The sequence below is a fragment of the Ochotona curzoniae genome, unplaced genomic scaffold (assembly GCF_017591425.1).
Source record: "Ochotona curzoniae isolate NIBS_2020 unplaced genomic scaffold, NIBS_Ocur_1.0 contig_4093, whole genome shotgun sequence".
Classification (NCBI taxonomy): Eukaryota; Metazoa; Chordata; class Mammalia; order Lagomorpha; family Ochotonidae; genus Ochotona; species Ochotona curzoniae.
In genome coordinates, this window is record NW_024466124.1 from 1,833,317 (window position 1) to 1,848,098 (window position 14,782).

The following is a 14,782-nucleotide window of genomic DNA, read 5'->3' on the forward strand; positions in this document are numbered from 1 at the left end:
TTCCTGCCAGACCCTGTTCACATTCAAATTTAACCTTTGTTTAAAAGATTTGTTACAATTCTCCTTCCTTTCGGTTATTAACTTAAAGTACAGTATTAACAGATATGCATGCCATAATAAGCTATATTTCTGGAGTACTGGAAGTTGTGCAATTATGTGCATAAACCATTTGCTCATCTCTTCTTTTTAAGAGCATCTGTGTTTCTCCATGAGTGTTCATTTCTGCAGTTTATAATTTTCATTTTCGAGCATTCTGTACTCTAGACCATTCTACACTGGGCAGTGGCAGCTGTAACACCTCAGATAGGATTATATTTTAAAACCTTGGATTCTGCCCACAAATGTCTTTGAAGGGAGGCGTGGTGGAGGTGGTGATGGTGTGTGAGAGCACATGTGCTTTTGTTGTAAGCAGGACTGTGCTCAGCAACTTCTGTCTGGTTGTTCTTGTTAGGCCCTTGCAGCTTCTCAGCTCTGTGTTGGTGTGGAGTCCCTCTGGATGCGCTATCACTGCACTTTCAAGTAGAAACAAAGATACTGGTGGAAGCAGCTTTGTTAGCACTTGGATGCATTTATGGTGGTTCCCGCGGATAGAGGATCCACTACCTGTCAACGTTCATGTTAGATTCACGAAGCAGTAGGAAGTCATGAATTTTAATATGTTACAGAATGATCACACAAAGATGTCAAATAACACCCTGGAACTGGTGTGTTACCTTACATGGACAAAGAGTGTGTGCACTAGTAATCAAATTGAAAATCTTGAAGTGTGGACATAATCTTGGGTCAATTCAGAAGGTCCTAAAAGGCATCACAAATTCCATTAGTTACTGAAAAGATTCCTGATCAGAAACGGACAAAGGGTGCTTTACTACCGCACGGGAAGACAATGGGAAGATAGAGGCAGGAATGGCAATGTTAGAGTCACAAATCTAGGAATGCTGAGAAACTGTAAGAAACAGGAAAAAGATGCTCCCTGACAATCATCAGGGAGAATGGTCCTGCAGAATTTGGATACCTCACTTCCAGAACTCTTACAGTAGGTACCTGTTCGATGACACTAGGCTGTGTGGTAATTTGTTGGAGCACACTTAGGAAACCAAGACCAAACCAAAGCAAAGCAAACAAACAAACCCACAGAATGCATGTGTCATAAAGGCTCAACTTACAGATGTGTGATAGAAGCTTCTCAATTCTTCATTAGCATTACTCTTGGGTGTTATAGTACTTTCTTTACCCTACAGCTGCAATTGTCAGCAGTATAGCCACTAGCCACATGTGACTGTTGAATAATTGAAATATAGTAAGTGGGACTGAGCAATTGAATTTTTAATTTTATTCAATTTTAATTAACTTAAATTTTTTAAACTTGATTCGGTTATTAGAAAAACTTTAAATGTGCTTAGAACAATATAGGTATGTGGATTTACTTGTTCAGCTGTAAATTTCATAAAATACACATATCAAATACTGTTATTAGAGACTTAGTATAGAAATTAAGATGTGCTTAAAGTGTACAGCACATGCCAAATTTAAAAAGCGTATTAAAAACATAACATTGATAATGATTTTGTATTGAGTAAATGCTGAAATGGCAATTGAATAAAAGAATTCTATTAAAGTTATGTTTAGTTTTGCTTTTTAAAATGAGGCTACACAAATGTTAAATTGTTTACATGTGTGTCTCACATTTTATTCCTTTTGAATATCAATGTCCTTCAGTTTCCCTTCTGAGTGATCCAGTAAACTGATCTTAACAAGCAGTATCACTTGTGTGGCTTATACACTCAAATCTGACTGTTTGTCCTCTCTTGAGGATCTTTATTAATTTGTTTCTGTGAGTAAAAACATTTACTTTTGAATCTAAAATCTAAAGACAGTAAATATTTTCTGCACTCAGTATACCATGTGAAGGAAAAATGATCTAACATTACACATGTCTTCTTATAAAATATGGCTTTCTTGCTGGCTGTTATTTGATAGTGCTTGCAGCATTTGGAAATGAGGCAGCCTGTCTTGAAACTTGAGTTTATAGAACTCTAAGAGCTCTGGCAAAGATATTCCAGTCCCATTTCTCACATTTCTTTATAATTCTACATAGCAAACATGTTTTTATACTTATATACCCCAGAAATCTCTTTTAAATAATTTAAAATTACTTTGTTATGTGATTGTGTGAATAAATATCTTATATTGATTAGCATGTCATTTCATTTGCATAATTAATAATGTGTCTAATTCTTTTGCTATTGTAATGAATAAAATATAAATATATGATTAATATAATAATGTCTTAAAGCATGACTCCTTTAAGGCAATTATCACAATAAAAAAATTCAGAGAACTAAGAATTGTAAGTAGAAAGATTTTTATTTCCTAGCTTATTCTAATGGATATCAGGTCTAAAATGTGTAAACCTTTCTTATTTGTTTGATCATGTTCCTATTCTGTTTTGCATTTTTCACCTCTTGACTCCTCAGTTAATATGTTCTGTCTTTAGATCCCTCCCACATTGGTGCCACATCTATTTCTTTTCCTGCAAGCAAGATGTAAAGGAACTAGAAAGAAATTAATGATTCCCTCATTTCACAGATAAGAAATAGTTGAGATTCAAAGCCAGAATTGGAACAAAAGAACTTGTGAAATCAAATTGAATTTTCTTTGTGCTAAATCACACTTTTTCCACTGAAAAATGAATTGAAGAAACCAGGAAAGTGATGTTTTTACATGTTCCCCAACTCCAAACTACAGGATTAAAAGAGAAAGGACACAATTATCTTAAATGACTGAGAACAGAGCGAAAAGTAAAAAGTCAGGCTGAAAAATTAAAAGTCGTAGGTGATTGTTCTGAAACCAGTTCAGCTGTGGATGAATTGAAAACTTACAATGCTCTTCACTTATTCCTCATACTTTACCTAGAATATCTGCTGCTAACATAGCAGCCAGTTGTACAACTGTGATAACAATGTCTAGTGCTTTTTACAGTCTTATGTAAACTTTCTAAGGTAAAACCTAAATTATTAGTCATATTGTGGTTGTTTTACAGTAGGACATACATATCAATATTCTATTTTTTTAATTACACGTACTTTTCTGCATTACTACTTTTCAACTTGAATACCAGTATTTCTTCATGTGAAGGCTGACATACTAGCAATATTTAATATACAATTTGAAGCAGCAGTAATATCTTTGTTCCTGGGGCACATATTTAAGACTTTTAAAATACCACTCATTTAGTATGAGTTTACTTTTCAATGATCATGCTAACAAATCACCAGTCTATGCATTATTCTCAAAATGTTTCTTTTCTTTGTACTCAAACTCTTCCTAGATAATGTAGGATTTCCCGTATCCCATAATGACTAGACCATTGTTCTATCTTCAGAGTTTTGTCACACTAGTCATAGTGACTAGAGTCAGATAACATCATTGGTCTTGATGATCTAGTCTACAAAAGACATAAACAGCTGGAATTCTCTGGGATGTCTTGTACTGCTGGTGTGCATGGTGTTTGCATCTACAACATTAGACTCTTTGCTTCAGGTTTTGTATTCCTAGTCTGAAAAACTAGGATCACTCTATGACTTGCTAACTTGAAAACTTGTGAGATAGTAAATTGATACACGGTGGGAAATATGTTTAACACAATGTGCATATAAAGCAGCAGTTTACTTTAGAGACTTTATTGGACCATCAAAGCAAGGGGGAAGGGAAGGAGAGAATGACGTGAGATCAGGAAACAGTGAGGAAGATAGTGGACTTAGCAAAAAGCAGGATTAGAGTTGTAGCATTAAAACCAAAGTGTGTGATGTATACTTGAGAAAAATACAGGGAAACATTTTTAAATCGCACAAGCAAATTTTGGTAGAGTTTGGGATATTAATGCTAATTTTAAACTGGCATTATTCTTAAAGTTTATGTATACACTTGAAGTTCGTTGTACACTGTAAACATGCACTACAATTGCAGCTCATCATTAATACTATGAAATTGAGTTGGGTCATACTTGCATTCATTGCAAAGCGGGGAGGGCTTATTGATTAATATAAAAACCTGCCTGTGTTAAGTGACTTTGGGTAGGTTCTATTCCAATTCTACAACTATCCTAGTGATCCAGGTTTTTTAGTTTGTGTGGATGGGATGGGAAAAATAGGAAGCATCGAACCCCTGAATTGAAGAGTAGACATTTTGTGATAAAACATTTTTGGTAATGTTGTTTATACTTCTTTAAGTCCTTTCAGTTTATTGGACCTTACATATATGCTTTTCATTGCCATTATTAACAATGTTTATATTCCCATTATTATATTTTATAAAGGTTATTTTGGTGTATTTTCCATTTGTAGTCACTTCTCTGCTCACACGATATGACAGAGGACCTTTGAAAGTAGACTTAAATGGACATAAAAAATGATATGTGCATAAAAGTAGTTCTTATATTTCTTTAGTTTACAAAGTTTTCCTCAAAGCAATACCTAAAGCTTTTTGTCCTTTTCTAACCCTCCAATTCTCAGGTTATTTTCATTGAAGTGGTGAGAGGGAAGAGTTCAAATACTATTTATTTAATAAACCTATAATGTAAAATTCTCATAACATGTTGTCTGCCTGAAACAGCAGTCATGGAAACCTTAAAATCAGAGCAGAGAAGGAAGCAGAAGCATCACAGAAAGGCACCTGAATTAAAGAATGACTGCCCATTGCCATTTCTTAACGGAGAAATAAAAGTGTTAGAGAATGAGAAAGAGTCAAAGAAATGTTCAGAAGTATCAACATTTCTGAGCTACAAACACCTTCCCCCTTCTTGTTGAAAGAAAATATCCCCACTACCTTTTTCTCACCAATGACTCAGGAAATTAAAAGAAAAAAATTCACATTTCTTTTGCTCATCTATCTATCCTCTTTATCCAAATAATTCAAAATTTTCTTCCTTATCTTTTAATTCAATAATCATATAAATTTCTAATATTTCAATAGAATTTTTTTCTTATACTGTTAACTGTTCTCACGAGTATTATGCAATCACATACTCTTAACAGCTGCCTAATAGGGCCTAAGAAAAATCTCATCTGAGGGCCAGGCTTTTGGCTCTCTAACAGATTTCTGTCTAAGATAGCTGGTGATAATGATTGCATGCATATGGGTGGAGGACCACTAAACCTGACTATAGAATGACTAGATCAAATGTCATTGAAATGTTCTGGAATTGAAATCTTGAACTGAACTCAACCATTGGGGAGTTGCCTTCCCAAGGTCTCTTAGTCAAGTAAAGCAAAGCTAGAAACTTGGTCATTAGTAGTGTGATACTCTAAACTGAAGTATAAAGAAAATTGCTTTGCAATTATGAATATATGGGTAATTGAGTGCTTAAACATACATAGTCAATTTCTTTAAGCATGAAGAAAATAGCATTATGCCATTCCTTCATTAACATGGCAGCTTTTCTGATGACTTCCCTTTTAATCTGTGTATATATACCATAGCAGCTTAAAAAAGAAGCAATGAAGGAAGCATGAGTTGAAGAGTGTACCAGTGACTAAATTGTTGGGAAACCAGTGCAGGGTGAAGGAGCAACTGAAGGATTCATGAATTTGAGACAGAAGAGAATGAATAAAAGCTACAGCAACTGCAGTCCGGATAGTGATGGAATCAGGAGTACCTCCTCTGTTATCAAAGTGTTTAGAGGGATATGTGTTCAAGTGAATTTACCAACAAAATGAGATGAAAACGATGAGAATCTGTGTTAGTAACTTGTCCTGGTGTTTAAATGAAGTCTGAGCTAAAATGTTCAGTTGAATTAAAAGCAGAAAAGTTTGCAGAAAGTTTGAGCAGATAAGAGGAAGTGTTAAAATCCCTTAATGAGTAAACAGTGAAATTTTAGCACACTGGGATGGAATTGCTTGACAGAACAGACTTCAGCTTTGAAGTTTGTGATCATGCAATTAAAATGGAACCAGTGCAATAATGGATGTTACTATTGTAGGAATGTTTAATGGTTTCAGTGCAAGTGCTGAAAAAACTGATAGTTTAATTCTCACAGGGTTGGAGCTTTGCCAGGTGACTATAACAGAGGGAACTGAGATGAACTGCAAGAGAGATAAAGAAAAACAAAGCAAACAAATAAACAAAAATAAAAAAACAAGTTAACAGAGCCAGAGAAGGGTAAGTGGAATATTTGGGAAAGCAAAGAATGGTAACAATAGAAGTACCAGAACATACCAGGTTGGAAACTTAGAAGTGGTGGTCAAATAGAATGTTTAAAATTGAGTTTTTCATGAATATAAAATCCATAGTATACCTTTCACCATGTGCCTATATTGGAAAGTTGAGGCGGAAAATAAAGAATGAAAGAAAAAGAAGAAGGCAAGTTGAGTGACTAATGTGGATGCTGAACTCACTATGAATAATGGCAACAGTTGTGGCAGAGAGAAGCTTTGTGGTAACATATTTTACAAAATAAAGGAAGTAGCAAGGAGTTAGAAAGGTACCAGTCATGAGTAAGGTAGAACTGATTTATCAAGATGATATTCAGACCAAAGGTGGAGGGAGTGGTAATGTTCTGGAAGCCACAAGGGGAAGTCTAAAGGACACTCACCTCACTCTCTGGCCTTGAGATAATGATATACACAAGAGAAAACAATCGCTGCTTGATGGTTCAGAAGAAATTTTATTCTCGGGAGAATTAGGTCTCAGTTAAGATAAAGATGTACAGGAAATTTTAGAAAACAATGATAGAAAATATCTTGGAGAAGAGTAGCGTACAGGAATCGGCTTTGAACTGGGGGTGAACTGAAAAATATGGACAGAAGTTTGGCTTAATACAAATAGGCAGTGGAATGCTAGATTACTGTTGATTCTTAAGGCAAGCAAGAATGAGTATCTTTGGTATTTGATATTTGATACTCCCAAGGAATTTTACTTGGGCTACGTACACAACTCTATCTTGGTGTCGTGAGATTTCCTGGAGTCTGGAATCCCAGAGGTTAGTGCTGATCCAGTGCACTTTTGTTCATGTATTTCAGTTTATGCACTTGTCAAAGAATTGTGTCAATAATTAGGAACTGTAAGAGTGCTTCAAAAATTTCTTGGAAAACTGAATTGAAACATATGTTTAATTTGGTGCCAAAAAGCAAAAAAAAAAAAAAAAAAAAGCCATGTAGTTTGAGCACACTGCATATTTTCCATGAGAGTTTTGAAAACTGTCTTACACTCCTCAAACTTGTAGTAATCATCAAGCTCGATTTACTTTAATCTTTGGCACATCAGAAAATCCAGGAAGATAATTATTATTTTTTACATTGAATTTATGTGTCTAACTTCCCTGTTACATGAGATGGTTGATTTGATCATAATTGAGGTTGTGAGTAGAAAATGAACAGAGTAAGCAAAATCTGCCACGGTACAAAGAGTTAAGTTGAATAATTAGAGAATTCTGATTTTGTGGTTTTTGTTGGACAAAATGCTGAATCTTTTGTCAGGGTATAGCATGGAACACTGTGGATAACCCTATTAAGGAAGATTTATACACGTCAACTTTTTGAAAATACATATTTATTTATTTAAGTTGGAAAGGCAGATTTACAGAGAGAAAGATCTTTTCAATCCACCGGTTCACTCCCCAGTTATCCTCAATGGCTGGAGCCAAGCGATTCTTCCAGGTCTGATGCGAGGAGCCAAGAGTTCTTCTATTTTTCCCACATGAGTGCAGGTTCCAAGACTTTGGGTCATCCTCCATTGCTTTCCCAGGCTACAAGCAGGGGCTGGATTAGAAGTGGAGAAGCCAGGACATGAAATAGGATCCCTGTGCTTTAGTCATTGTGCCAAATGAGCCACAGTGCCAGGCTCTACACATCAACTGTCATTACGTTCAAATGAGGGCTAGAAAGGCATGCTTTAATGGTGTCATTTCACAAATAAGCTAAGACATCCCTTTTCTTCCTTCTCCACCTGTTGCAGTAGATGACAGTGGCTCCTTTTAGCTCACATTTCACTTAGTGGGTAAAGTGGAAACAGGCTCTTTTATTCTACAATAGATTTGTTATTTTCCATCTTATAGACTGTGTCAGTGACATCAAAGAACTAATCCACCCCCAGCTTCCTCCTCCTCCTTTTTTTTTAATCCAAAGTAACAACATCTGGATAATTAGAATGATTAGCATTCTTTTATAGATAGAATTCTTGAACATTTGTGTTAGCTCAGCTAATGAAATTTCCCCTCTCAATCTCCTATCTTTGGTATACTGAGCAATATAATTTTCGTATTATGAGAACTCAATTCTTCCTTTTGGTGCAAAAATCCCAGCACTCTGAACGTGGATGACATGAAGTGACACCTGTCAGAAAACTTTCTCTTTCAGAAGTGTTTTACGAATTACTCTTAATTGTTATCACCAAGTTTCCTTGACCTTGTTGTTTGGTCTCAGAATTTTGAGGAGCCTCCTTCATCCCTTCAATGGAGCTTTCTGTTTCTTCTTAGCATCTCAGAAAAAAATCATCTCAGCATCAACTATTTGCTGCTGTATTTGTAGTGAGAACACCGCTTTGATCACTTATCTATCATATATTTATTACTGCCTAGTTACATCTGTATGTCTATGACAGTATACCTGTTACAAATGTCTGTATCTCTGCTTTCTAGCACAGAGCTTGATATTGAATCATTTGTTGAATGACTATGGACTTTGATTTTGAGTTTCGGAAATTACTAGTTGTAAGAATTTGTCATGAAATGGTCCATGTAGTTCCTAAAATCTGTATTTTCACCTTCATTGCGTTAATGTTTTTTAAACTCTAGGCAAATTTTAGTGTTCAGGTAATTTCAGAACACTCGCTGTTTATTGAGTTGAACTGTGAGAAATCTTTGATAGTGGGAACCCAAAGTAGAACATAGAGATCTGGAAATGTAGCTATTGATCCAGTTTGTCTGAAGTTTAAACATGTGTTGTATTAATCAGAAACTGCTCTGGGATTCCATTTCCAGTTCTTTTTTTTTTTAAGATTTATTTTATTTTTATTGGAAAGGTGGATATACAGAGAGGAGAGACAGAGAGGAAGATCTTCTGTCCAAAGATTCACTCCCCAAGTGAGCGCAACAGCCGATGCTGTGCCAATCCGAAGCCAGGAGCCTCTTCCGGGTCTCCCATGGGGGTGCAGGTTCCCAAAGCTTTGGGCTGTCCTCGACTGCTTTCCTGGGCCACAGGCAGGGAGCTGGAAGGAAAGCGCGGCTGCCGGGATTGAACCTGCACCCATATGGGATCCTGGGCGTGCAAGGAGAGGACCTTAACCACTGCACCACTGCACTGGGCCCCCATTTCCAGTTCTTATACCTTTAATGTTATGTGTATAGCAGCATTCCAAGTACTTGAAGCCTGCAAGAAATCATTCATTAGAAACCAGGTACCTAGAGCTTGAATAGGATTTCCAATAAGGAATTTGAGCATTCCAAGAACAACTTAATCCTTCCTATTTCACCTATTCCTCAGTTTTTCAATATGCATATAAGTTTGTCCTGTGAGGATGAAAATGATGTTTTGTATACATAAAACATTGTTACCCAAGTTATACAGGATATAGGATACAAGATAACTAACGGTGATTGCAGAATAAAGGTAAAGAAATTGAGAGTTTATCAAATTTCAGGTTATTGAAAGGATCTGCATATTGTATTAATTAACTTGAAATGGATCCCAAGGCAAAAATTTAAGCATGGGGGAATATGATTTCAGATCTTCAGTCACAACACTCTAGGGAATAGATTTTTGAACAAACAAGACAATGCAGAATTGCTACAATTCAATAATCTGGGTCAGAGTCATAGTAATCTGATGCAGGATTAGACTAATTGAGTTTTTGCTTCCATGAATGTAGTTATCTTGTTATTATTTAAATGGGTTATTAAAAAATAAAGAAGTATTGTTGAAGATACATCTAGGAAAATGGAGAGGTAAATGTTAGACTCTTAAAGTAGAAAGGTTATTTTGAAGGACCATATATTAGAATGAACATTATAATCAGATCGAAAAAGACCATCATATCCTGATAAAGGGACGTTGGCTTATATCATTTTGTAGGCAAGTGGTAGGGGGTCTGTTCTATGCCAAGACAAGTCTACTGTGTCTACTCCATCTTTCTGCATTGGGGCATCTGCAAAAGGACCTGTGGTAATTTTACAAGGTGAAGAGGGTGATTTGGTTCTTGTCTCACACCAAAGAAATGTTCCTGGGGATAGGGACAGTGAGCAAAGTGAACTTTATTGAAAACACAAAACTTTTTTATTATAGCTGTCAAGAAAGGAATTCCAGAAGAGGCTATTCCTTTTAAACTCAAAGTAGCTCTCTCGCAATGGCCCCTTTATGAAAAGTGAGTACAAATTCAGTTGATCCGAGTCTAGACTACAGCTTTTGTTTGCAGCAGAGTTGTTATACTCTAACTGGGTGTACAGTTTTGTGGTATTTATCCTACATGTAATTTATGTAGCTTCTAGAATCAGTGCCTTGAGTCTTTGATCTTATTTGAGAGAGTCTTCATTGATTTCTCTTTAAAAAATGACTCCAGTTTTCATTATCTCTATGATATATACGTTAGAACTTGAGTCTGTTCCATCTAAGCTGACATTTAACCCTGTACTGAGTTTGTAGTTTCAGCTAGTGCATTTTTTGATGCTAACATTTCTATTTAATTATTTCTTCTAGATTAGGTGAAGTTTCTAACCTAGTCATCTACTTTCTTAATATATTAGTCATAGTTATTTTTAATTCATATGTAGTAGTTATGTTATAGGGAAGGTAATGGAAAGCAAAATACACCTCAGGATTCTGTCAAAGAACTTCCATGCATATAGACAAGCGGGCAAAACAAGACTTATTAAGGCATAAACCTTGTACTGGTCAAGAAGGTACTTGAACAGAGAAAGACTGAAAAATCTGGTCAAAATGGAATCTTACAAGCAAAATTTGGGGGAAATAGTAATAAAATAAAAGAGTTGCTAGCACTCAAAAAGCTGAAATTGAAGTACTGACTATCCTGCCCACGATAAAACAAAACAAAAACATCAGATTGGCGTAGGTAATTCTTTCCTATTTTCTTGATAAGCGGAACACTCAGAAGTGTGGAATTACTGCTTCCTTGCTATTCTGATAACACTAGAAACTCAAAGACAAAAAGATTGGCACATTTGATCTGGACAATGGCAACTTTGAAGCCAAAGGAATTATCTTTCAGCCTCTTAAAGAACTCTCCTTGCTATTCCCCTGCCAAAATTCTAAGCCCAAAATAATGGGATTGATGTGTTATGTTCTAAAGGAAATTTCTTGGAGATGCAAGTATCTCGTAAATTTTCAAAGAAAATCCTCCCCTTTCTCATTCCAATGGGAACTTCACCCTTTCTCTATGTTCTAAGATTGACTTTAATCAATGAAACGGTTTCTATTGACTTTTTTTTTTCTAGTTGGTTTGGACCCTTTATTTCCATTTCGTGACGTACCTGGTAACTTTTTGTTGAATTCCAGACATTGAATGGGTTAAGATTCTAGATGAAATTAGAAAGCATTTTGATTTTTCTCTGGAGAAAGTTTATTTTCCTCTAGAAGACAGATTTAGGGCAATGTTTCTTAACTTTGTCAAAATCATTGCCTTACTGATCAGAAGTTCTGACAACTGTTTCCTAATTTTCCTACCACCCCCAAGGAATTATATTGTACAGAAATACTGTGAATCTGCTTTTAAATGATTTATTTTTATCTGAACAACAGAAGGGAGAGGGACTTGTAGACACATGTAGAAACAGAAGAAGACAGATATCTGTTCTCTGGCTAACTGCAAAATTCCCACCACAGAAAGACAGCAGCTTCAAACCAAATTTTAGCATCTCATGCCATCAGCAGTACTGGTGCCATCATTGGCTTCCTGCCACAGTTAGCATTAGCAAAGAGCTACTGAAATCCAAAGCTGTGTCTTTGACCTGAGCATGCCGAAATGGGATAAAGGCATTCAAATGATGTTGTAAATACTGGAGCAAATTCTAGCCCTTGTATCTGATGATGTTTGTATATAAGTGCTTTTTGCCTACAATATAACTAAAGCATAGTGTTTAATGAAATATTTATAGACTATAAACACAAATTTTTAGCCAAAGTTAACAGTTAAGAATGATTGACATTTAACTTACCACACATTTTCTGAGCAACTTTTGACGTATTAGGATACATTGTTGAAGCAAACAGAGGTGGGAGACCTCTATGACAGGTGGTCGAGCAGGTTCCAGAGATGGAATGGACAATCAGGATAATTTGCTGGTGGGATCAACTGAGTTACTGCCAAAGAGACTGAGCCTGAATAATGATGGACTACATGATGTTAAAATGAAATAAAATAGTGAATTATTACATTTTCAGTCAGAGTCACATGCACAAAACACTGTGCATATAACGTAAGTATCTCTTGCTAAGTATGTAACTTTAAGATTGACAGTTTACTTTGATTATAGACATTGCTTTGTCCTAGGTTTTTAGCATTCATCCTGTATGCTTGTTTATGTGCTATGAACTCAGGCTTGATATTGCTCATGTCATGCCAAATGAAATCCAAAGATAGGAAGTAAACACGCAAAAGTCTGGTTTTGTTAGGTAGAGATGAGAGTGAGTGGCCCAGTAACAATATCTCAGACTCTTCCTCAGTATCAAGGGACCAATCTTTATTCGTTGGGGCCAGTGTCCCTCCGATTGAGAATGCATTAGTACAAGATTGATCCTCTTGGTCCAATGAAGCATTGAGATAATTTGAGGTTAATTTGCTGTCTTTGTGAGAACCACTGGAGTGATTGCTTTTTTTGTACATACTGTAAAATGTCAGAGTTCTCCAAAAAACAAAAGCATGGGCTGTTTACCACTATTCTTCCTTGGCTGGTTTTAGTCCTATTTTTATCTTCTCACTACCTTTAAAGAGTGAAGAAGCACTCTGCTCTATTTTGTAACTTCTTTGTTGCTACTTTTGCTTTCCTCGTTTTTAAAAACTTTTGGCCTTTAGGCTTCTTATCTGGAAGTGTCTTCTAGTGTCTTGAAGGTAAAAGTGACATATGAAAAATGGTTTGCTTGTCTTAAATTTCTTTCTTTTTTCAGTCTCAGCCCCCTCATGTCCTAACTACCTTGCTAATCCTGAACTACAATTTTTGTCTTCTCAGCCTCGAGAGCTTGTCAAAAGTTCTGAGCTCTTAATTTATGATCGTGCTCTCAACCAACTTACAAAAGGCAAATGCTTTGAACAGAAAAACCCCTAAAAAAGTGGGACTCAGTGTGTTTCTTGAGAACTTGGATTATTAAATCTTGGCTTGTTTGGTTATGGTGTTAATGTAGTTTTTGCATCTTATCCAGTTTTGTTACATATAGTAGGAAGTTTAAGTTTGGTAAAAGTTACTTTATCACAGGTAGAAGTACAAGGCCAAGTTCAGTGATGTACATTACTAGAAATTCTCATTAGTTTTTTGCTGAGGTGACTAAGGAAGACTAAAGGCTGCTTAGGCAGAGGTTGTATCAATGAGTGTTGAATATTGAGGTTACTATTATAATTAAGATTTTCTTTATTTTGAACTGAACTTTAAATATTTTCATGGAGTTGGTCATGTGTTTCCTTTTAATGCAAATCAATGACAAAGGGGAAAGTTAGATTGTTCACTTAATAGATACTTTTGCAAACATATTGAGTATATGTTTTTTTTCTATTCTTTGGTTAGAATGATTGCTGTGTTTTCATAACCAAGCCTGGAAGGCTAAAGTTTTCTTGAGTTATTCGAAGTATAACAATGAGCGATAGTTTGTTTATCTCTGATATGTTTTTTCTAATAATTTGAAATTGGCTTTCCACTAAGATCCTTCCAATTTTACCATTTTTAGTTGCTTCCCTCTTTTCCCTTTATGCCTCTAGTATAATTCTTTGTCAGTAATCATAAATGGAAGTTCATTTTATTTTATTTTACCCTATTTCTCTCCACAGCTGAAATATAACATTGTACTGTTTCTCAAGTTGCTCCCAGATGCTATTATAAAACTGCTTCATCTCTTCACTTTCTAATAGTACTTTCCTGTTGCTCTTTTAAAGGAGGCAGTGAAATGTTTTCTCAGTCAGTCATAAAGGTTTAATGCTGTTGCATTCTGTTTGAGGCCTGACTATAGAACCTAATTCCAGTGACAAATTGTGATCTTGTTTGTTTTCATGAAAGGCATTGCAAGAGGTGTCTTTCTTTCCACTTATTTGAAGTTTTCTGTTAAACAAGTCAAGGGTCAAATTTAATTTATGTGCTCAGTGCTTCAGTATTTTTCAGTTAGCTAATATTTCTGTGCATTTCTAAATAAAATGCTAATAGTTTTATTATTTAAATAAGGTCACTGATTTGACAGGCTGTTTTCTCAATTCTTTGTTGAGTAATGTTGTTATTTGTTTTTCCACTCAACATTATAAATTAAACCATTCCTCTGTTTTAATAGTTTCCAGTCTGGTGGATTAAATACAAATACAAAGATACTACTTTTGGACCAAAAAAGACCAAAGGCCTAACAAGCTGGGAAAACTGGATGAGGCTGCAATCAGAAGACATTACAATTTCTAATTTAATTGTTGTCTTCGAAGAGAAACAGGATAAAAAGGTCAAGAAAAAGAACAAATACAGAAGTACTCTAATTCCTTCAGAGCCAGGTGTTTGTTTTTTGTTTGTGTAGTTCTAGGAGAAAAGGTTCTAACTTCTGGCTCTTTTCCTTTTCCTGCTCTGCCTCTTGGATTGCAGTGTCCTGTAGGT